The following is a 22,831-nucleotide window of genomic DNA, read 5'->3' on the forward strand; positions in this document are numbered from 1 at the left end:
GGAACTAGCAGCCAGGTGTCCTCAATCAATGCTGACAGACAAAGGAAGAACATTAAAGGGCCACACACACACAACAGGAGATAGCAAAGCAGGGGTCGTCATAGCATTATGTCCAAGGGGGTCGGATACAGCTTACTGACCCACAGCCCTGCTCCTTTCACCAGTCCTGTGTTGCCCCAGCAAGCACCAACGATGAAAAAGGAGCCAGACATGTCTAAGAGATACTTACCTTATGAACGGGCCTGGCGTAGACCAAGACGCCGCCGTGCATAGGTGGACGACTAAAGCCCTCGACCTGGAAGAACTCCTTAGGTTCTTGGGAACAGAGGAGGGATTCGGTCTGAGTGTCACCCTGCTATGGTCACCACGAACCAGAAGGCAACTCGGGTGCACCGATAGAGCGACCAGTTCGCATTCGTCAAAGCAAGCAGCAAAGCTGTTTCTTTTTGCTTATTTCTCTCTCAATGATAGCGCCTACAGGGAGGAGAGCTCCAGAGGCTCAAACGGTTCTGTAACCAAAGCCTTGAGCACCGATGGCAGTTCCCATTGCTGGGTGGAGACATGCACCACTGGGCGCTGTTTCCTGATCCCCTCAGGATAGAATAGAGCCTAATGTACCGGACAGAGGCTCTAGACTCCCTTCCTCGCACCAAGTCTGTATGTCCTCTGACAGAGTGCCCTGCTTCTCGATGGAGTGTACACCTCGCTCTCGATGGGGGCGTACCCCTCACTCTCGATGGGGGCTGCTTTGAGCAAAATCCCCAGATAATCCACCTGCTGGTGAGGTATGGGACAGCTCTTCTTCCAATTGACCGCAAATCCCAACTTGGTTAGGTGTAGGATCAATTGGGCTGTGTGGAACATTACCCATTCCCTGGACCTGGCCATGACTATGAGGTCGTTGAGATAAAATAAACCCCTCATGCCATGGTTGCGAAGCGGCTGGAGCACTGTGGCCACACATTTGCTGAACGTCCGTGGGGATAGGGGATAGCCGAACGGTAGTCTGTTGTACTCGTAGGCTATCCCCTGGAAGGCAAAACGCATACTTTCTGTGCTTTGGAGCAATTTTGACATGAAAGTAAGCGTCTCAAGTCGATGGTTTGCGAACCAATCGCCCGGCTGCAACAGTGCCAGTAATTGTTTTATGGTTAACATATGGAACTTTTTGCAGACAATGTGCTGATTCAGGATGCGAAGATCCAGAATGGGTCTGAATTCTCCTGTCTTCTTGGAAACCAGGAAGTACATGGAGTACCCTTTTCTCTGTCCTGAGAGTGCACAACAGACACAGCCTGTTTATGCAACAGGGCCTGAATCTCTGTTGAAAGGAAACCTATCTCCTCCTGGGATGATAGATTTGCCTCTCTTATGCCCCTGAATAGAGGACGCATAGTGCTTTGACAGCACTTCCTGCGGTTTATCACACTCACATGCGCGCGCGCCCACCGGCTGCCTCCTTTACTGGAATTACAACGGGGGCGGCGAGTGGGGAGCCGTGTCTCATAATGGGTGCCCAGTTAACATCGTATGAAACGGATCTTGCCGAATTCAACAAGACATCATGGGGAAATGTGGAATTGTGGAGAGAAATTACTCTTACTGTGGGATAAATGCAATTGTTTTTATTCAATGCATTCGTCACACACACATCACTTTTCATGACTTTACAGTGGGAGGAGGCGGAAGAACTCGCCCTCGCGTCTTGGGTGGTGAGGCACACAGCTCTCGCCGCCGGGACGCTTCCTCCCACAGCCCGTCATTTCTGGGAGGACGGCCCACCCCACCCCGAAGCTCTCTGTTGGCACGGAGCAGAGGCCTGTCGGGATCGCGTAGCCTGTCCCCGCGGGTGCCGGTATTGAGCCGGTTCCGCAGGATCAGCCGAGGAGGTAGAAGGAGCAGCGGAAGCCATGGATGCTCCAAACCGGCGCCTTTCTCTCCTTCTCACCGTGATGCCGCGCTCTCCCCTTTGAGGAAGAGCCAGCGGCAGCATACGGCTAAGCTGCGACTTTTCTTCCTCCAAGCGTCTGAAACGCTGTGTGACCGATGAGATCGATCCGAAGAGCCCCTCCGTGGATACGGGGGCCCCTAGGAGATCATCACGGTCCTTCCTGGAAAGAGCTGTGAGTCCCAGCCAGACGTGGCGTGATCCCACTGTGGCCAGGAACATTACACGGCCAGCTGCGGCGGCCACACCATGAATCAGATTATTCATCTGCCCGATGCTGCGTTCCAAATAATCACTCCGATCTTGAGATGGAGAGGCGGGGGCGTCCTGCTGTGGAGCAATCAGCGACACGCCCAGCACACCCAGATTATTCGCCGCTGCCGCCATCTGTGCTCCGAGCCGGAATATTTTATCAAAAATATTCCAGCGTCTCTCGGTCACGAGGCAGCAGGGGCAGAGGCTTCTTACCCTCCGCCCATCCTGCTACCTGTGGGAGCAGATGGGCTGCCAGGCTCTCGTCAAGGGGGGGCACGTCGGGACACGCCGTGTCCTTGCGGCCCTGCACCCTGAGGATCCCCACCATACCAGCCACTGGAGCCTTCGTCTTCAGTGGCTGTCGCCACGACGCCTCCGCACACTGCCAGATATCGGGCAATGGGGGCGAAACGAAGGCTGGCTGCGCCGGGCGCACCGGGACGTAGAACCAATGGCGGAGGCGGCACATCAGTTTCGGCGGCAGTGCTAGGGGGAGCGAATATAGACAATAGGCATACGTTCACGAACGGCAAACGTGAATGGCACCGCCTCTGCTATATCCTGGTCCCCAAACACTCGAAGCAGAGGTGAAAAGGGTGCATAGACGATGGAGGCAGGGCCGTATCCAGGATTTCCTAAATACCGAGGTCCAAACGTGCTAGGGGGGTTCGGGGGTATACCCAATCCTGCATATTGGGGCTGAACATCCGACTGTGAAAAATGTGGTACTACATATTGGAACAAATGATGTTGTGAAACAAGAGTCAGAAATGCTGAAAAAATACTTTAAATGTCTGTTGGAAACTGTCAGCTCTCTAAATGCAGAGGTGTTCATCAGTGGCCCTCTACCGCCAGTCAGAAGAGGAGTGGAGAGATTCAGCAGATTGTTTGCACTGAAAACCTGGCTTTCAACTGCCTGTACTGACCATTCTGTTCCTTTTATTGACAATTTTAACTTTTTCTGGGATCGGAGACATCTTTTCAAGGCAAATGGAGTTTGCCTGAACAAGTCAGGAGTGAAATTGTTTATCTAATGTATTCAACTGTCTGCGTCATCAATCTGTTCCCTCTGCCAAGGACAAGCGGCAAGAGGAATCAAAACAGGAGAAAGACCCAACACATCGCGCAGAAAACCCTGAAGAAGTATCACTGCACCCGCCTGAGGAATGTTCTGATTATGGGAGACCTATGAGACAAATGGAGGAGTCTCCACTGCCCGTCACCCCCCCTGTCAACGCCTTTGAGGATACTCTTCATTCATCCCCCAGCTCTCTCTACTCTCCGCTCACCCTTTCACCCTCGCCCACCCCCCTGGAGTTCGATGACCGCATGAAGGCGACACGCAGGGTTGGCAGCATGTCCTTTACCCCCGCCCCTCAACGACGTCCACCAAAATCACCGAAGCAGAGATACGCACCATCTCCCCCGGCTTCATCACCATGCCTACCACAATCATCCAAACCAAAACAATACAAAGAAGATGGAAGTAGATTTCCAAACCCCCCTTTCTACAGTGTAGCCCTCACCCTGCCCTCCTATGATGAGAGGAGCAGGGTGGTGAGTCCTGCCTCCCCTTCAAAGTCTGATAGGGATGTGTGTGTACAAAACGCTGCAAACTGATATCTGCTGGGTCCAGGCTCAAGGGCGTATGGCACTCTCAACTCTTTTGAGGACATGCCGGGGCCCTGCCTGCCTGTAGCTTTGCCGATATCTGTGTTGATAGGTAATAGATTAAGAGCGGTGAATCATAGAAACAGGAAGCGCTCAAACGTTTGTGTGAGTTTATCTAATTTAGCAGTGATTCCATGTCAGCCACAGCTCGTTACAAAAAACCTGACTGATAGTGTGTTTAACGAACTTAAACTAGCTTTATTAAATGTCAGGTCTTTGGCAGGAAAAATATTTTTAATCAATGATTTTATCACTGAGCACAATCTCGATTTTATGTTTTTAACAGAAACTTGGATTGAACAAAATAACAGTGCAGCTGTTCTTATCGAATCAACCCCTCCCAACTTTAGTTGTATGAGTCAGGAAATAATGCATAAGAAAGGGAGTGGAGTTGCTATTCTGTTCAATGATTCCCTTCAATGCAGGAAGACATCGTATGGGAACTTTGCTTATTTTGAATATGTGGCCCTTCAGCTGAAATGCTCCTCTCAAGCTCTGTTCCTAAATATCTATAGACCACCCAAATACTGTGCAAGCTTTTTTGATGATTTTACCGAACTGCTGTCTATAGTGTGTATTGAATTTGACCGTCTAGTCATTGTTGGTGATTTTAACATCCATGTTGACAACCCCCAGGACAGAGGGGCAAAATAACTGTTTTGTGTTCTTGATCAGTGGCGTTTTCTCCCGGAGGCCAAGGGAAGCCAGGCTTCCCCTGTTTTTTCAGTTTGTAGTTAAAATTTAAATAAATAAATAAAAACACTTTGTTTTGTTTCGATAATTCTCCTTTGCTGTGTGTTGCTGCCGGTCCGTCTCTCCCCCATTCTCATTGAGTATTTTACAAAGAGTGAAACAAACAGCGCCCCTCTAGATGTTATGGTGAAACAGTAGATTGCACTCACTGTTGCGAGAGGAGGCCAGCCGAATCTGGCTTCCCTTGGTGAAAAAAAATTGAGGGATTGACCAATCAGATGAGACTCACGTGATGCCCCTGCCAACCTGTGATTGGTCAGGGCCATGCCAAGTGAAGCCAGAGGCGGCTGGCTTCCCTTGCCTCACAATCCAATCAAATCGCATCAATTTAGTGTTGCAGTGACGCACCCTAAAATCCGGAAGTAAGCTGCGCTCGGTTTCCCTCGACAAAAAAGCAATGAGATTTCTCCATAGGATTTAGGAAAATAGCTCGAAATAAGGTCAGTGGAAAACGAACCTGTTAGATAAATGCAAGTTTTGTTCAGTCGGATAATATCCACATGTCTACCCTACTTTTATAATTTTCGAATCATAAATCGAATCAATAGAAGATAGATAGCGTCACTGCATCACTCTCACCGCCGTTAGAAAGTAGCAAGCAACTGAAGCAAGTGCAATTATGGAGGGTGGAGATTTGGAGTATTTCATCAAAAATAATTGTACTAAACTTCCGCTACAGCGGCAACAACAAATACAATCTGATGACAGGCCAATGCCCAAACTGGAGCTGTGTACAGCGAGGAAAAAAGGAGCGAATCGGACGTAAAACGTTAAAGGTCTCCTGATTTAGTTTGTGAATGAATGCTTATTAGAGTTTCGGCTGGAGAGTGCGTGCGGACCTGTCGGTTAGATAACAGGCGTGTGTAAGTCCTGCATCTGATACAAATGTGTGTAAAATGATACCGGGTGCTGTAATCACTCATCTGGTTACGTTATTACATTGACCACCACACCCCCGACCCAAAAGAAAGGACGTATTATTGGCTTCCCCTAATTTTTTTCCCACGCCACGATACTGTTCTTGATAGCTATATACTGACTCAGCATGTGACGGAGCCCACGCACAATAAGGGGCACACTCTGGACTTAATTATCTCAAATGGTCTGAATATCTCTAAGGTTGTGGTGACTGATGTTGCACTCTCTGACCATTCCTGTGTTTTCTTTGAGAGCTCTATTTCTGTTCACAACATTTTTCAAAAAGAGGTAACCACAAAGCGATATTTAACTGAAAATACTAGGGAAATGTTTACTCAGAATTTTTCTTCCACACGTGCCCCTGCTAACATCTCAGTAAATGAGCTAGTAGATCATTTTAATTAAAAAATTAAAAATGTTATAGATGCCATTGCTCCCACTAAGGTAAAGGAAGTGTCTGGGAAGAAAATATCTTCATGGAGAAAGGCCATGACCGTGAAAACAGAAAAAAGAGAATGTCGAAAAGCTGAACGCAGGTGGCGAAAAACAAATCTCCAGGTTCACTTTGAAATCTATAAAGAGAGACTTGGCCTTTATAATTTGGGATTTAAAAACGCACGACAATCGTTCTTCTCTGACATCATTACCAAAAACAAAAACAACGCACGTGCCTTGTTTGCTACCGTCGACAGACTAACTAACCCCCCAGTGTCAGTAGCCTCTGAATTTCTATCCACCAGGGCGTGCAATGATTTTGCCTTTTTCACTGACAAAATTCAGAAAATCAGACAAGCAGTCAGTGCCTCTGCATCAGGAACAGCAAATGTGTTGTCTCTGTGTCCACTTAACATCAATTCAAACACCATGACACAATTCCATCAGATTAATGATAAAAACCTAGAGGACATTATTCAACTTCTGAAATCCTCCTCCTGCTGCCTTGATATTATTCCAACAGGATTTTTCAAAGATGTTTTGCCTTGCATGGCCTCAGATCTACTTCATATAGTAAACAAATCTCTTCACTTAGGTATTTTTCCACAGGCCCTGAAAATTGCAGTCATTAAACCGCTCTTAAAAAAGAATAATCTAGATGCTTCAGTAATGAACAATTACAGGCCCATATCAAACCTCCCATTTCTAGGTAAAATCATTGAAAAAGTTGTTTTTCAACAGTTGAGTAATTTCTTGCATTTAAATAACTGTTTCGATGTTTTCCAGTCAGGCTTTCGTCCAAACCACAGCACTGAGACTGCTCTTGTAAAGGTCTTTAATGACATCCACTTAAACACAGACAGTGGCAGAACTTCAGTGTTAGTATTATTAGATCTCAGTGCTGCGCTTGATACTGTTGACCACAGCATATTACTAGACCGACTGGAAAACTGGGTGGGACTTTCGGAAACAGTTCTAAATTGGTTTGAATCCTACTTAAAGGACAGAAACAACTTTGTTTCTATAGGTAAATACACATTTGAGTTGACAAATATGACATGTGGGGTACCTCAAGGCTCCATCTTGGGGCCTCTTCTCTTTAACATGCTTCCACTGATTCAGATAATAAAAAACAACAAAATAAGTTACCATAGCTATGCAGATGACACACACATTTACATAACAATTTCACCAGGAGACTATGCTCCAATTCAAACACTGAGTAAGTGCATTGAACAAATCAATGACTGGATGTGTCAGAACTTTCTCCAATTAAACAAAGATAAAACTGAGGTAATGGTTTTTGGAGCCAAGGCAGAACGTATAAAAGTTAGCGCTGAGCTTCAGTCTGCAATGTTCAAAACAACAGATAAAGCCAGAAATCTAGGTGTAGTCATGGACTCTGAGCTGAGTTTCAACAGTCACATTAAAACTGTTACTAAATCAGCCTACTATCACCTAAAGAATATATCTAGGATTAAAAGACTAATGTCACAGCAGGATTTGGAAACACTTGTCCATGCATTTATCTTCAGTTGACTCGACTACTGCAATGGTGTCTTCACAGGTCTCACTAAAACATCTATTAGAAAGCTGTAGCTAATTCAGAACGCCGCTGCTCAAGTCCTCACTAACACTAAGAAAGTGGATCACATCACTCCAGTTCTGAAGTCTTTACACTGGCTTCCTGTGTGTCAAAGAATAGATTTCAAAATACTGCTGCTGGTTTATAAAGCACTGAATGGTTTAGGCCCAAAATACATTTCTGACCTCCTGCTAAATGATGAACCATCCAGATCTCTCAGGTCTTCAGGGACTGGTCAGCTTTCTGTCCCTAGAGTCAGAACTAAACATGGAGAAGCAGCGTTCAGTTATTATGCTCCAAATATCTGGAACAAACTCCCAGAAACCTGCAGGTCCGCTGCAACTCTGAATACTTTTAAATCCAGGCTGAAGACTTTTCTTTTTGTCGCTGCTTTTAATTGAACTATTCATATCTTAGACTGCACTGTAACTTTTATCCATGTACTTTTTCTTTTAATGTTTATTTTATTAGCTTTTCTTTTTAATGACTGATTTTAAATGCCATTTTCTTAATGTCTTTCATTTTTTGTAAAGCACTTTGAATTGCCTTGTGTTGAAAGGTGCTATATAAATAAACTTGCCTTGCCTTGCCTTGCCTTGCCTTGCCTTGCCTTGCCTTGCCTTGCCTTGCCTTGCCTTGCCTTGCCTTGCCTTGCCTTGCCTTGCCTTGCCTTGCCTTGCCTTGCCTTGCCTTGCCTTGCCTTGCCTTGCCTTGCCTTGCCTTGCCTTGCCTTGCCTTGCCTTGCCTTGCCTTGCCTTGCCTTGCCTTGCCTTGCCTTGCCTTGCCTTGCCTTGCCTTGCCTTGCCTTGCCTTGCCTTGCCTTGCCTTGCCTTGCCTTGCCTTGCCTTGCCTTGCCTTGCCTTGCCTTGCCTTGCCTTGCCTTGCCTTGCCTTGCCTTGCCTTGAGTCTCTCTGTCTTCTTCCTGTTCATTACTCTCTCTGTCCTCGACTCTTTCTCTTTGTTCAATCTCTCCCTCGTTGTTCACTTTTTGCTTCTTCTCACAGTGAATTCAAAGAAATTCAGCCATTTAGTTCATTTCACTTGTTTGTTTGCATTCTTTTTTTAATTTAAATCTGTTATGTTTGATTCTCAAAAGAGAACAAAAATGTAGGCAAAATGTATGTTATACAATTGTATGTTATGACATCAAAACTGCAATATATGTATGTTGTTTAAAAGTATGCCTATTGTCTATATTGTAAATGAAGACTATTGTTATAGATAGATATATAGATAGATGGATAGATAGATCTTTTCATTATATCTGAGTCAGTGTAAAAAGAAAACAATACAATGTTATATCTTCAATGTTTTACTCAAATTGAAATGAAAGAAAAGCATTACAACGTTTGTTAAAAGGTAATCCTTCTGACATTGGATGAATGTAATTAACTTTAGCTCTCTAGCTAGTTTATTCACGCAATTTAAACCAAAGTATAGCCTACAGCTGCAATATCGGACGTCCACTGACTAACGTAGTGCGTTCACACAGGATCTGCTGGTCATATCAGAATCAGAATACCTTTATTAGTCCCACAGAGGGGAAATGTGCATCATTACAGCAGGAAAGAGCCACAGACAGCTTAATGTTACATATGTTAAAAACAAATATGATGTCCTGATGAACAGAAACACAAGCAGCCCGCTGGACTCAGATCTCTAGATACCTCATCACTCCTCCGCTGCTCCGATACAAGTCCGGGCTGCGGTGGTTTGTTGATACGATACATGTCGTCTTCTTCTGTTTGCTTTAATCGAGGCTACGTAAAATTACCTCAATGGTGGATACGGCCCTGGATGGAGGGGTGGTGAAGTGACCCTTTTCTTAATGTAACTTTTAGCCATGTTCGGAACAAACGTATTGTGACTTAAAAGCTAGGTTAGACAAGCTAAGAACAATACGTTTAACAATGGTAATAGTAGTTTGACAAGATGCAAACCTGGCCTTGCGAGCTAGTTAGCTACCTTAACTCTGACAACAGACCAGACACTAGGCTCATTCATCTACATCTGACATCATCAAACATTCCAAAGGTTCCCAATCTGAAAACAGAAAAGCATCCTTCTGTACATGGAAACACAGAGTAGAGTTAACCAACGCCAACATTTTGGCAAAACCACTTTGAAAGCAGGTTCAAACATAGCACTATGAGAAAAAAGACAGGGGTTGCAGTCGAATTGTCAATTTTGCTTAGGAATTCCTTATGAAGGGAAATGATGATGAGGTGGCAGCCATGATGAGAGCTGATCGGACTCTCTAGATCAGGGATGGGCAACTTGGATGGTGGTGGGGGCCACAGATTCACTTGGAACACACACACACACAAATTCCATGTATTGTATGTAATTATTAACAAATATACTAAGACTGACATCTTCATTGACATTTTACAATCTTTCAGGGAACACCCCCTAATAAGCTCACTAAACAAATATCAGTTCACAGAAATGTTATTTAATTTTTACAAGTGGCATGTTTGTATTGAACAGGTTATTTAACAGTGGAATAAAACTATTTTAAACTATTGGAAAGCACGGAAAATGTGTGTGCATTGAGATTAACCATTAAGATGACATAAGCATGAAGTCATGAACACTAACACAGACATTAGTTGTCTAACTTGAACCTAAGACACTTGTAGCCTGTCTCTGCTGACATACAATAAGGGGAGTGTCAACACAGACACCTGTCAACCTGCACTCTGCTGTTCCTCAGCGCCGCTCCCCCTCCCTCCGGCTGAAATTATGAATGAAAGGCATCTAGTAATCATAGATAACACGGCAGGGTCAGTGACAATTTGTTTTCATCTGATTTCAAATAAAAAAAGTCTTGGTTTTTAGAATATTAAACTTGTTTTCGCCATATTCAGATGATAAATACAACCTTTAAGCTTGTAAAGGCATAATTACAAGCGGAGAACGGAGTAACTTAACGTCACAGCAGGCATAACAACAGCCGATGTTTCTTGTAAGGGTTTCCCCGGGAAACAAACACAATACACACAAACAGATTATTTTTGCGGAATTTGGCTGCCGAACTAAATCATGTACGCTGCTTGCGACGTAACTAGGATTCTAGTGGACAGTATCAGAACTGCAAGTAAAGAAATTAAAAATATATTTCTTTTAATTAATTACGTTGTTTATAAATTAATCTGAGGGCCGCAAAAAGAGGAGGTGCTCTGGATGATAGAAAAGGAGCTTTGAAACTTCCTTTATAACCTCCTACAGCTTAGGAGACATTGGACCTTCCTTAATGAAGGGAGAGGAGAACATGCTGTCCCACAATACCTTTCGGCAACAACATTTAACGTGAAGCACCATCCGGCCGTTCCTGGAAACAACCGGTTGTGACTGAGAAATGCAGATCATGTCAATTAAGTCGCTTATTCCGCATTCTATAACTTATGCCATAACTTGCCAAAGTGCTTATATGTTTTGAACTTTCAACACTATAATAAATCATATGAAACTGACTGAGAATAAGAGTTTTTACTAATGAATTACTCAGGCAGGCCACTTTGTTTGCATTAACTTTACAAGACAGTCACATTATGCCACACACACACACACACACACACACACACACACACACACACACACACACACACACACACACACACACACACACACACACACACACACACACACACACACACACACACACACACACACACACACACACACACTTATATTTAATTTATGCTATTGAATGACATTGGGAAATTACAAGTTGTTTGCTCCAGTAGTTAGCTTAATAGTTTTGTATATAACAATAGTTAGAGTGGCCTATTCAGTTTGATCTAAAGATTCATTTTCCACTGTGAATATTGGTTTAAGAGTGGCTGAACTTTATTCCACCTAGATGTTCTTTGGTTTACTAAAGCATTAATTTACAATATATCAAACACAAATGTGTGTTATGGACATTTAATGAAGACGCAAATAAAACATAGTGCTAAATAAGCAGCTTTTATTATAATGAATGAGAATCTGAGCTTTAAAAGTCCCCCTAAATCGCCCTGGATGCAAGTCCTAAGGAAGCCTTTGCATACAGGCCCTGGCTATAAAGCCCATGTGAATAAAACAAAGTGTGTGGTATGTGAGTGGTGACGCTCCGCAGTGAGGTCACAGATGCGGCTCAGATTTTTTGCAGCATCAAAGATCCAGTGAAGCCAGCACTTCTGAGGCTTAAGCCCCCACACAAAGAGCTGGATCCTCAGCGCGGGGGTTATCAGCACTGGGCTTTGACCCGGTGTTAGGGGGCAACTGGTGATCAAACAGTGATGCCGGACAGCCTCAAAAGAGCCCCAAAGCCCGGTCAGGCCTCCGGACCCTCAGCCTGTGCCACCAGCCACCAGCAGCTTCAGCCGGCCATTTATTTTAGGCTAATTAGCCGTTACAACACGAAGGGCTTTCTATTGATCCGCTGAATCCTCACAGTCAAAGCTCTGTGTGCTGACACCTCAGGCCTGAGTCAGACACTTTGTTCACACACGCACATGCGCATGCACGCATGCACACGCGCACACACACACACACACACACACAAACACACACACACACACACACACACACACACACACACACACACACACACACAAGGCACTGTAGATGTGGTTGTAAAGCATCCTGACCACCTCATAAAGACGTTTGATCTTTAACTCTGGGTCACATACTGTATGTCATGTGTACCACAGAAACACACAGGCAAACTTATTCAGTTTAACAATCACTGAAAAATGTTCCCAAACCACATGCCACCACATACTCACTTTAATTTACTGTCAGACAACAATATTTATCATGGAGTAACTCATTTACTGGACTTACATTCCTGTACTTTTTGTAATTTACAAGAAGAAAGTCTTTGAATGTATGTATTGGAGAATGTTTTGGCATGAGGTAGAATATAGTATATTCTTTAAGGAAAACGAAATTTTTACATCCTTCAGAGGTAATAGTATGGGCGCAGATTTATAATCTTTTTTACAGTTAATTTTATTTTTAGGGAAATTTCATATTCATAAAAAGAAAACAAATTTTACCGAGAAATAAAACAATATAGTAGCACTATTAAAAACATTATGAATACAAAGGCAATCAAAACGAATTGCGTATTTAACTGCCTTTTTAATTTGTTTAACTTTCTGTCATGTTGTATTACTTTATCTATCTCTAATAAACCCGACAAAATAGATGATGTTCATATATCAAAAAACAAATGTACTAGGGCTCTGTCCCTGCTGCAGTGGACCCAGGTTCAAATCCAGCCTACAGTCCTTTACCTGTGTCATCCCCTCCATCCATCTAAACTAGCCTAATCCATCCATCCATCTAAACTAGCCTAAAAAATAAATGGAGAAACAATAACATTGTCCATCTGTAGCTGCTATCTGTTGCTAGTTCTTTGCCTGATAACTTGTGAGGATGCCCAACATTTTATACAGAGATTAATTTAATTCTACATCTATATTAAATAAACTAGAGTATGCAAGTTCCCTCTATCTGTTCCTCTACGCCAGTGTTTCTCAAACTTTTTCATACCAAGGGCCACTTAACCAATTAAAAAACACTCGCGGACCACTTAACTCCACAAATATAAAAAAACACATCGTTTTTCTAGAACAGATTACAAATCGCCTGAAAATGGTACAAACAAGTGGCAACATGTGCGATTAAGGTGTTGCGCTGGGCTATATCATGCAATCGAAAGTTAAACTGAAACTCGCTCGATTGCGGAGATATTCCCGCGAGAGTGCGGAAAACCTTTATTTATTTATTTATTTCAAATGTGAAATGTTACCAATATACTCACAGACCACTAGGGGGCGCTCACGGACCACCAGTGGTCCGCGGACCACACTTTGAGAAGCACTGTACCACCAGCACACACGTTTTTTGTTTTATCTCTCTTTCTCTCAGATTATTGTTTATTACATGATCCGGATGAAATAATGTACAAACAATACCAGGTGAGGTTCAATAAAACAGACCAACAACTTACGAACCAATGCTTTCCCCTGACCAGTGTTTTTGACTAACTAAGTACATTTACTCAAGTACTGTACTTAAAGGGCCCATGTCATGCTTTTCCGGTTATTACCCGTCCCCTTGTGTGTTATGAAGGTTTGTATGCATGTAAACGGTCCAAATGGACCAATCCGTGGAGCACCTCACACAACTGGATCCCTTATTTCACACCAAGTACTTTGCCGTACTTAGTGCCCCGGTACTTATTACCCCAGGGCACTTAGTACAGATTGCGTTCACACCGGAATAAGTTCCCTGAGGGAAGATTACGCAAATGAGCCGCTGACATCACTTCGTCTTCTTCTGCTTTGGGTTTAATGGCAGGCCGCAAACCACTTCACGGCGTATACTGCCACCCGAAGTCCCCGGCCGGAAGTCCCCGGAGTTGGGGACTTCCGAGTAAATCGCCAGAACGCCGACACCTCCTCATCTCCACCGCTCCCATGTTTTCTTTTGTGTTGCCATAAGTTAGTCTCTCTGCATTTGTGCGCTGGGAGAATGCTAATGCTAATAATGCTAATGCGAGGATAATAAAATGGCGGCTCTACAAAACATTTCAGAGTTTTACCCATTCTCACAGCGTTATAAATATTTTTCTTACTCAATATCAAGCCACACTTATTGTTTTTACTTCGGCTGTGAGTGTTTGTGTGTGCTCAGGATGAGTTTCGCTGTGTTTCGCTGTATCGCCGACCCGGAAACCTGTCCGCAGCTCGCAGCAACGAGCCTCGCAAAAGTCCCGACCAGGGGGGGGCAGGAGCTCCAACAAGCCGTTTAGGACAGAGAATGGATACCTGGTGAATACACATACTATACAGAGATGCTGTATGAGAAAACAATGTGATTTTGGAAAATTGCACAATTTAAATATATTCTAGTAGACCTCAACAATGGAAATATAATCAGTAGAAATGGCCATGACATGGGACCTTTAAGAACAATATTGAGGTACTTGTACTTTATTATTTCCATTTAGGCTACTTTGTACTTCTACTCCACTACATGTATTTAATACCTTTAGCTACTTTACAGATGTGGATGAATGATGTGAAATATAATCAAGTGTTAAATCAGACCACCTGGAGTAAATTCACAAGCTACCCTGCAGTATACAAAGTCATTCAAACTAGCTGCACCTTTACCAGCTTTGAGAACACTTTCATGATCAATCATTATAAAACATATCATATATATTATTCTGAAATGGACCAATCTGCACAATGACTACTTTTACTTTTGGTACTTTCAGTATATTTTGATGCCAATACTTGTACTTTTACTTGAGTAACATTTTGAATGCAGGACTTTTACTTGCAACAGAGTATTACTACATTCTGGTACTTCTACTTAGGTACAAGATCTGAGTACTTCTCCCACCTCTGCCCCTGGCCTTTTGTGTGTGTGTGTGTGTGTGTGTGTGTGTGTGTGTGTGTGTGTGTGTGTGGTGTGTGTGTGTGTGTGTGTGTGTGTGTGTGTGTGTGTGTGTGTGTGTGTGTGTGTGTGTGTGTGTGTGTGTGTGTGTGTTTGAGGGCTTTTCGACCTGAAAAAGCTTGAGAAAGGATGAACAGGGAGCGTGGGTGGCAGGGTTTGAAGCAGGACTTTTCTGAGTGTGTGATCGCAGTGGGGCTCAGAGCGGGTCACACACTGCGCAGGGAGATTAGCAGGTTGAGAGTATTACGGGGTGGGGTGGGGCAGCTCGCCTCACTGCACACATGCACCGGGCATTTCCATTACCTCATAGCTATGTTCATGCTGATAATACTGTTTGTGATTAGGTACGGGTAAAGTGCGTAAGACTGAGATATAGAGCCAATCAGAGGTCCTATTTTTATTCATAGTCACACCAAAACACTAGTTTTCTGATTCTATGAAATAACTGCCAGTGGATCCATAATCCATGATTCCAAAAGTATTAATGAAAGGTAAGGTACTGGGCCTAAGCTTTGATCCAACACTTTATGCACTGGGTCTACTTCTGATAGAAATGAGATTTTCTTAGTGAGAATTCTATTTCTAATTGCAAACAAATGGCAATAGTTTCTTGGCTGAAGCCATGGCCCACCAGCATAGTTCATTGAAGAAACAGGTTAAAAAAATGCACCGATTTATTTCTTTTATTTTCTTTCTTTATTATTTCCTTTGATTCACTGCACGTGTACATGTGTCATCTGGAGTTTAATACACAGTTCAGGTATCATAGGGTCATGTTGATGGGAATGACAGTATCCACACTGTGTTGTTAATGTTTGTACAATATGAAGATTGATAACATCAAGTTCAATTTATGTCTTTGTGGTATCCATCGAGGACACGAATGATTATATCTGATGTACAAAAGGTGCATTTATGTAAGCATCTCCATATGTGTTTTTTGTATGTGTCTGTAACAAATTGTTAAAAAATAAATGAAAGGGAAGACAATTTGAGAAACTTCTAGTTTCCAAAGATGCCAAACAGAGTATGACATGATAGATTTAAAAATAATCAAATTTAAATGTCTATGATCTCCAGATGGATAAGATTCTCCGACAGCTGCAGCATCACTTTAACTCCATGCAATGTGTTTGTTCTCCGTTATGGAATGTTAAAGGTCCCATGTCATGGCCATTTCTACTGATCACAATTCCATTGTTGAGGTCTACTAAAATAGATTTATACTGCGCAATTTCCCAAACTCACATTGGTTTCTCATACAGCATCTCTGTATAGTAAACTACTACTGTTTGATGAAAAATCAAATCATGGTTTGCTATATATGAATGATATGTTATAGGCCGAGATGGGTTTTCTCCGCAGGGTGGCTGGTGTCTCCCTTAGGGATAAGGTGAGAAGTTCGGTCATCAGGGAGGGACTCGGAGTTGAGCCGCTCCTCCTTCGCGTCGAAAGGAGCCAGTTGAGGTGGTTCAGGCACCTAGTTAGGATGCCACCTGGGCGCCTCCCTAGGGAGGTGTTCCAGGCACGTCCAGCTGGGAAGAGACCAAGGGGTAGACCTAGGACCAGGTGGAGGGATTATATCTCTTCACTGGCCTGGGAGCGCCTTGGGATCCCCCAGTCAGAGCTGGTTGATGTCGCCAGGGAAAAGAAAGTTTGGGGCTCTCTGCTGGAACTGCTACCCCCGCGACCCGACCACGGATAACGGGAGAAGATGGAAGGATGGATGGATGTTATAGGAGCAAATAATTCAGGGAAGAAAGGCTACTAAGTATTTCCATCAAACTTTATTTTTAGAAATGTACAAAATGAACATGTGTAAATATACATATGTATATCATCCATTCCTCCCCTTATAGGCGTTTTCGGCATCTTGCCTATCGCAGCTTTGTAAGCTGGTGCCGGAGCTTTTTAGGACGAGGCATCAGAGTGGTCTTCCTGTCATGTGTTGTCGGACGGATACGCCAGGAGTTTCCTGATCTGGCTGGATGAAATCAAATGCAAATCACAAAATATTAGAGAAACTTAGTTGTTTTAGGTTTGTTAGCTTGCCAGCTAGATTAATATGCTAACCTACGTTTGCTAGTTGTTCAGTGTAATATGCCAACCTACTACGAACAACAGCTAGTGGTTCATATTAGGCTAGCAAGAACATGTTTACAATTGCAATCTTAGACGGGTAGTCTGCTACGTTCGGTCATTCATTGTAGCTGGCATAAAAACAATGTTTTCCCTAGCATGTCTAGCTCTTGGTAGCCTTCTTGTTTAGCTCAGTAGCATACACGCTAGGAACGCCAACTATAATGTAATTAAGTTTCGCGACTGACCGTACGGTAAATCACCCGGAGTATACTGTCTATGAGTATTTCGTGTGTGAATGCAGACATTCTCCTGCTATGAGATACATGTAAGGCCATCTGCTGACATTGAAGTTGATATATGGAAACGCTAGCAACTTAGTTAGCCCAGTTAGCACTGTGTCAATGGCTTAGCAGCCCGAATAACATTTATCCATTTAGTCGTGGTACATACCTTGTTTGTTTTATACATCATAAATACACAAACAACAATGCATACTTACAGGTTGTGTACCCGAACTACCGGGTAAGGCATACATTGAAGATTTCCCCTCACAAGACAGGAAACAGACCCTCGTTGGCATGACTGGATACAGTTTTGAACTGAACCTGAGCTTCCAACAGTATATATGTTCTGCTGGCAGAGGGTGCGGCCATAGCTCTGGGCGTGGCTACTGTGTATCCCTACGTCACGATACCCAGGAAGAAAACATTGGAAAATGAGAAATCTCCAAGGAGGCGTTTTGGGCAGGTCTTTTCTGTGTTAGAGTTTTACTCGCTACAGGGTGTACTTTGAGGGTTTTTGACTCTGCACAACGTTTACATGCATAAAAACCTTCATAACACACAAGGGGACGGGTAATAACCGGAAAAGCATGGCATGGGACCTTTAAAAACACGAGTTATGTTGGAAGAAATGGTGCACAACTAAACACACAGTTACAGCTTCCAAGAAGAAAGACATTAGCAGCATACAACTGCCTAAAACACAACAGACACTTGAGGCTAAGACAGCTGTCCCGCAGTAAATCCTGCCTTTGTGAAGGGTATAATGTTCAGTTTTTGTTGAGACTGTTTTAGAAGTAGTTCAGAGGCTACAGTTTGCGAGGCTGTTGAACTGTAATGAACTATTCAAAGCAGGGTCTGGTTGTTAGGCAAACCCTCAAATGATCTGCTCATAACAATCATTAGTGTTGTTTGTTAAAAAAGTTCAATGCTGTTTATATAGAGCCACAAATTCCACAGTTGATTATGATGGGTGGATGGGTATGTAAATGCTAAATACTTGTCATAGCTTGTTGAAGGTTAATTGTTTGAGTTCAGTGGAGTGTTTGAATAGTTTGTATCACTGGCTGATTTGATCGTTGAGACAGTTTTTAATTTGTGAGCAGCAGAAAGCACTGGCTTATAGATGGAGTTCTGATTCTTTTTGCAACACTTCCTTAATTTTAGCTTGAAGGCTATAGCCTTTCAAGCTAAAATTAAGGAAGTGTTGCAAAAGAAGGGGGATGTGCTCTCTGAGAACTGCTTTTGAAGTCTTACAAAGAAGAGACAGTTATTATATCTGGGAAGTGGTCCACTACCATCTTTAATGGTCATTTGTTTTCAAATCTTTGTCTATTCTAAGTATGCTGTTGAATAATATATCCATGTTTCGACGCAGTTGGTACTTCACATGGTCATCAGTTGTGTTTGGGCTGGGATGTCAGTGCACATATCAACGCTTGCTCTCAGAGACACGAGCAGCAGGCAAAATGTACGGAACAATGATCTAAGTCACATTCAGAAATGTGCTTCAAGAAGTTGTTTTGATGATCACCAGCTGGAGAACCATTATAACTCATTAATAGCCGATGTGTTGATCTGCACGTAATCCCCTTCTCAATGTATGTTAATGAAGGGGCCCATAATGATCCGGGGGGCGTAGCGACATTTTAAAGCGGCTGCACTTTATGTCATGGAGCATGAGGAGAAAGAGTGATCAGCTCTCTCGGTCCAAACATCTTGGTACACTTTAAGTGTTAGGATATGTTGCAATAAATATAATGTTATACACTGTAGTAGAAAAGGACTCCTCGAACTAGGTTAAAAAAAACAAGGCCTCACAAACTGTGGAATTAAGAGTGTCAAGGTTAAATGTAAATGAAGAGGCCACACTAGTAGGTTCAGGTAAACAAATATTCTCATGAAGTTAATGTGGTGCAAAGTTACGATAGGAAAGTGGACAAAAGGTCAAGTGTCGGTCAATGTAGTGCAGGGAAACGTGTACGGAAACGTATGCGAAAAAGGGTTACGATAAAGAATAGGGGAGGTGGTTTATTGTCCTCCACCTAGGTCAACCAATTAGCAACAAGAAGGCTTTAGCTATCAAATGCTATTACAACGTTTCTTTAGCAGTATGATCCTGGGGTTTGTTTGGACTTTGTTTTCTGTACTTGATAAAAAATAAAGTTATTTTGCATGGAACTCTGACCGCCTACAGCGCCTTCTGCTGAACCTGTTCGAATTTTACTGGTGCGAAATAAGTGAAAAAGTTCAAGTGTGGAGAAGGAGGTCCAACTGAATTCACTCGTTGGTACTACTACAGACAGCCAGGCTGCCTCTGGGTAAAAAGGTAACAAAATAAATAATAACTGCTTCCTCACACCTGTGGGTCACTGAGGCTGAGCTGACATGGTTCACTGAGCAACGGTCAGAGAATATCACCAACCGCTCTCTTCCTACATAGCACCTTAAATTAACTATCACAGTGCTTATGAACACTTTCATATGTGTATTCATGTTTAACAGTCTAATGCCAGCATAGAGTTTATATTCTAGAGCTGCAGAGATTAATGGATTATTTGATCAAGAGGAAGTTAATCTGCAATTAATTATCTAATTATTATGTTAGTTAAATATATTTGCAGCAGATATCTGTTCCATCGGCAGTCCCATGTTGGAGTGATGTGGGTGGCAGATGCACAGGGTGTCATTTTGTGCGCCCAGCATTAACTGGCCCATATGCGGAATCTGCTGCCAAGTTTCAATCAATTGGTCAATGTATTAAGTGATTCATTTGTTTTAATTAATATATTCAAGACTGATCTAGTCTTTAATGAAACTCAAAGCTGAGAAACATGCTACATCTCCTTTTTTGGAACGATTTATATTGTGGCAGAGTAAGGCTATATGAAATGAACATGAATATTAGAGCTTGATATTTTTTCTTGCCTCTCCCTTATCCAGTTCCCTTAAAGGTCAACATTGTCAGAAGAGTTTGTAATTAATCAACGGTGCAAATTCATGGGTGAAAGTTATCCAAAGTTGACTTCAACATGAAAGCATTTGTAAATTCACCGTTCACAGGGATTCTACGGCAATGAGTCCATGGATTCAGCCTGAAACTTGTGCAGGGTGAGAAAGGAGCAGGCTCTCAACTTCCTGCTCAAGATCCTTTTTGGTACTTCTCTCAATTTTCATATGAACCGGATGCTAAACCATGCCTTCAAAAAGGGTCTGTTTGAAAATGTGATACCATTATCCCTATGTTTGAAACGCATTTCGTTCCCTCACTCTCTATGACGGACAGCTTTTTCCTCTGCCTTGGTCTGACCATACATAACAACTATAAATAATTTGTTGTCTGACACGGCCCTGGCTAACCCCTTAAGGAGATCTTCCAATAAATGATAAGGATGGAAACAGGACAGATCAAAAATCATCGCATGTACGAAAAGACTGTCAACCAAAGAACAATTATGACAAGTGAACATGGCCCAAAATCTCATCTCATACAAGCACAATTCTGTAGTGTGTCTATAAATGTACCAAAGCAGCTCGGATGGTCGGACTCCATACCAGGTCATGTTGATAGTTCATAATAACTCTCACTGCCAGAAGGGGAGACAAAGCCCACAGTGTTGACATCTATAAAGCAAGTTAACCTAGACTCCTGCTCGATTTGAGAGCAGCCAGGCTGGGGGTGCAGAGAAGGATCAGGAGCCCTGCACTTTTGCTTTAAACAGGGCAGATGTGTGTAAATCCTTTAAAAGGGTTAACCCACACAAGGCTCCTGGACCTGATGGCATCCCTGGCCGTGTTCTCAGGGTGTGTGCAGTTCAGCTGGCAGAGGTGTTCACAGACATCTTCAACAGGTCCCTGCTGCAGTCTGTAGTCCCCACATGTTTGAAACACTCCACCATCGTTCCTCACCAGCCTCAATGACTACCGCCCAGTAGCACTCACCTCCATCATTATGAAGTGCTTTGAGCGGGTAGTCAAAACCTTCATCACCTCCTCCCTCCCTGACTCTCTGGACCCCCTGCAGTTTGCCTACAGAGCAAACAGGTCCACAGACGACGCCATAGCCCCCCCCCCCCTCCACACTGCCCTCTCACACCTGGACCAGAGGAACACATATGTGACAATGCTGTTCATTGATTACAGTTCAGCTTTCAACATCATTGTGCCCTCCAAGCTGGCCATCAAGCTCAGAGACCTCGGGCTCAACATCGCCCTCTGTGACTGGATCCTGAACTTCCTGACGGGCAGACCCCAGGCAGTGCGGGTGGGAAACATCACATCCTCCACCCTGATCCTTAACACCGGAGCCCCTCAAGGCTGCGTGCTCAGCCCTCTCCTCTACTCCCTGTTCACTCGCGACTGCATGGCCACACACAGCTCCAACACCATCGTGAAGTTTGCTGACGACACGACCGTCATCGGCCAGATCACAGACGGCGACGAGACGGCGTACAGAGAGGAGGTCGAAAACCTGACATCTTGGTGCCAGGATAACAACCTCCATCTCAACGTTAGCAAAACCAAGGAGCTGATGGTGGATTACAGGAAGCAGCAGAGAGAGGGCCACGCCCCCATCGCCATCAATGGGACTACGGTGGAGACCTGACATGGACTCTTCACACCACCACCATCACCAAAACAGCGGCTCTTCTTCCTCCGCAGGCTGAGGAGGTTCAACATGGACTCCAGGATACTCTGCTACTTCTACAGGTGCACCATAGAGAGGGTCCTGACCTTCTACAGGTGCACCATAGAGAGGATCCTGACTGGCTGCATCACGGCCTGGTACGGCAGCTCAACCCAGTCTCACGGCATTTCGTGTTATAGTCACGACATTTAATCTATTGATTCGTGTTCACCAACACGATTTTCCCCTTTTTTTCGTGTCACACAGAACAATTTTAAAAGCAATGTATTTCTATTGGTAGTATGTTTCGTGCCTGCAGCACGTCTTTTTGTCCGTTCGGGTCTTGGAAGACCAGAAGCTGTGGGGTTCATAAAAACATGTTCTTACTCAATATCAAGCCACGATTATTGTTTTTATTTTAAATCGTATGTCGGACTTTTTTTGTCGTCTGTGAGGAAAATAAATGGGGCTCAGAGCCTCAGAATACTGAAATCTGTATTTTTTTAAATCTTTTTTTCCTTCTAACTTGTTATTCTTTTCTACATAACACACTGTTATTTACTCACCAATAACACACAATTATCCTTGTTTTTATTTATTTGTTTAAATCCATAATCTCTGGCTTTTTTGGCGTCCGTCAGGAACTGAATTTCAAAATAAAAATAACCAGAAACAGACGTAGGCCTATAAGGGACATTTCGAGCATCATTGCTATACACAGCCTGAACTTTTTAATTAATAATAGATTATTTAAAGCTTTAACACAGTTGATTTGGCAAGTAAAGGTTGATTAAGTTGGCAACACCATACAT

The 22,831-nt window shown here is 43.3% G+C and overlaps 1 protein-coding gene across 1 annotated transcript in view; it reads right to left on the reverse strand.

Moving 5' to 3' along the window:
• Positions 1-22,831, reverse strand: part of adamts17 (ADAM metallopeptidase with thrombospondin type 1 motif, 17) — a 215,791-nt gene that overhangs the window by 72,420 nt on the left and 120,540 nt on the right.

This window comes from Gymnodraco acuticeps, unplaced genomic scaffold (genome assembly GCF_902827175.1).
Source record: "Gymnodraco acuticeps unplaced genomic scaffold, fGymAcu1.1, whole genome shotgun sequence".
Lineage (NCBI taxonomy): Eukaryota > Metazoa > Chordata > Actinopteri > Perciformes > Bathydraconidae > Gymnodraco > Gymnodraco acuticeps.